Here is a 2,939-nt window from a genome sequence, read left to right on the forward strand (position 1 = left end):
TGTTGATTTTAACAGTCGCAAAAATCAACAGTCGCAAAAAGCAGCAGTCGTGAAATATGAAAATCAACGCTTTTTGCAAACTGCAAGCGACTGATTTTTGCGCTTTCTTATGATTTTTGTTTACTGAGACGTGGCGCTACAGCGTTGTACGTAATATGCTGTACATACGTATGTACATACATGCATTTCCATTTCAAGTATATTAAAAAAAATAGAATGTATGAGATATTTCTGCATACTTATGTACATCGCAACATTGGTAGGAGTTAGCTTTTGCGTTAGTTCTCAGTATTTATAACGGTGTCTTTTTTTGTTTGGTGGTCAATATTGCTGCTAAAGATTTAGTAAAGATGTAAAAAATTTAGTATGATTTGGTGCGGTAAGCTATTCATTTCGCGATGACAACTAGAAGTAATATTTGAATGTATTTCGAAAATAATACAGACACGGGTTTAGCTATTTGTACAAAATGCCAAAAGAAGCTTACAAATAAAATTGTGTGTAATTTAAAAGCGCACTCAATTAATTTGCACAAAATTTATTTAAACGAAAGTGAAGTGGAGTCGTCAAAAATTTAGTTAAAACCATACGCAAAAAGAAAATTAAAATTGAAGTCAATAAAAAACAGTTAATGAGGTCATATATAGGATTGGTAACTGATGACTGTATTCCATTTAACATTTTAAATTCACCAAATCTTCGAAATTTCATTGATCCTATATGTGATGGTCTTGCTGCTGTGGACGGAAAAAAATGACTTTGAATGCATCATACTGCAAAAAAACATAACATACTATTGCTAATAAAATTAAATTGGAAATCGCCAATGAAGTTAAAGGTCAGTTGTTATCCTTGAAAATAGACAGCGCTACACGACTATCCAGAAACATATTTGGTATAATTGCTCAACTTATTAGTGCCGGTCAAATAAAATCTATTATTTTGGGAATGATAGAATTAAAAGGAGCTGGATCTAGCACATCCAAAAATCTCGCAGTTGAAGTTTTAAATGTGCTCAACCGGTATGACATTAAATTGAATCAAATAGTCTCGATAACATCTGATAACGGTGTAAATATGCTGAAGGCCACAAATATTTTATCTTTCGTGTATGAAGATGACGAAGAAGAAAACGATGAGTTATATACAAATGATGAATATATAAAAAAATGAACTTGTGGAAAGGGTACCAAATATTTTAATAGGGAATATACAAGTTTGTCGCTGTGCAGCACACATAACACAGCTAGTGGCTCTTGATGTTACCAAATACTCCGACGTAGCTAAACACCTTTGGAATTGCCGTAACCTCACAAAATATGTAAGGAAAATGTCAAATGGGTTTCGTGAAATATATGTATTTAAAATGCCCCAACTTGATTGCCCCACTAGATGGGGATTTATTAGCAGCCAAACATATGCTTACAAAGATTCACTCAATCAAAAATGTTTCTGAAGATGAAACTTTCGAAGTTGATGTATCGTTTTGGGATTTTATTGAGTGTTACTGCATAGCTTTTCATCCCTTACAAAAAACAATAAAAATATTTAAAGAAGAGCAACTACACTATGCTAATTTTTATGCACAGTGACTGAAACTAAAAATTAAAACTGAAAATCTTGTTAACGACTCAAGTCGGGAGCTTGTAAGAACAATTGGAAGCATGATATTGCAGTCGATTGAAAAAAGAAACAAAATTTTATTTGATAATAAATTCTTAGTTTCGTGCTTGTTTTTGGACCCTCGATTCCACCATTCTTTAACCCCTCGACAGAAAAACGAAGCTATTTCTCACTTGAAAACAGTTTGGGATAGAATTTATGAAATCAGCTCAATTGAATCGCTATGCTCACAACCAACTTCTATTTGGGTACAGGCTGACAATTATATTGATGAGGAAGACGAACTAATGGGGCCTCTCGACGCTAATACTAAAATTGAAAATTTTAAACTCCCCGTTCAAAGAATTGATGATGTGTTGAAGTTTTGGAAGGGAAAACAGTATTCCGATCCAGAGTTGATCGCTATAAGCAATGTTTGTTTTGCAGTGCCACTAACTCAGGTAAATATAACGATTTCATTCTACAATAAGATTTTAAATAAAGCTGTTCTAGTATTGCAAGAGTTTTAAACCATTAGATTTATGTTACCATTCATTCATTCATTAAAAAATATGGAACGAACTCATATTTATTTCATAAGTATATACCGCTGAATAAGCGATCAACTTTATTTTCGTTTGTTATTATTTAGTATTCACAAAATAATACTAGCATGTGCCTAGATAACCATATAATCATAAATAATGACGAAAGCTGTAAATATTTTCATTTGTTCCAGGTCACCATTGAACGAGCATTTTCAACACTGAGGCTGGTGCTTACTGACTACCGCAATCAACTCAGTGAAGAGACACTGGAAGATAACTAGCAACTGATGATGACACGTCGCGAGTGTCGAAACAATTGTTTTGCCAAATAAAGCAAACATATATATATATATATGTATATATAAACGACTATAAGGAGTTTAAATTTTAATTCTTTATTCACTGGAAGATATTTTATTAGTAAAACTTAACCCAAGTTTTCTTGACACAGCCATAGAAAATTTACCCCTTTTTGACCATGAAGATTTTTAACTATTGTTTTACTTTATTATTTATTTATTTATATTTCAATTAAAGACAATTACATGAAATTAAATTTAAAATGTTTCAAAATAAAATATAACACATGTACATATTTATGCAGAAATATCTCTTTTTTAATATACTTGAAATGGAAATGCATGTATGTACAAATATATGTACAGCGTATTACGTACAACGCTGTAGCGCCTCGTCTCAGTAAACAAAAATCATAAGAAAACGCAAAAATCAGTCGCTTGCAGTTTACAAAAAGCGTTTATTTTCATATTTCACGACTGCTGCTTTTTG

The 2,939-nt window shown here is 31.9% G+C and overlaps 1 pseudogene; it reads left to right on the top strand.

The window, feature by feature from the left end:
* The first annotated feature begins 948 nt into the window (after positions 1-948).
* LOC137242306 (uncharacterized) lies at positions 949-2,642 on the top strand (annotated as a pseudogene).
* The last annotated feature ends 297 nt before the right edge of the window (positions 2,643-2,939 follow it).

This window comes from Eurosta solidaginis, chromosome 2 (assembly GCF_040869045.1).
Source record: "Eurosta solidaginis isolate ZX-2024a chromosome 2, ASM4086904v1, whole genome shotgun sequence".
Taxonomy (NCBI): Eukaryota; Metazoa; Arthropoda; class Insecta; order Diptera; family Tephritidae; genus Eurosta; species Eurosta solidaginis.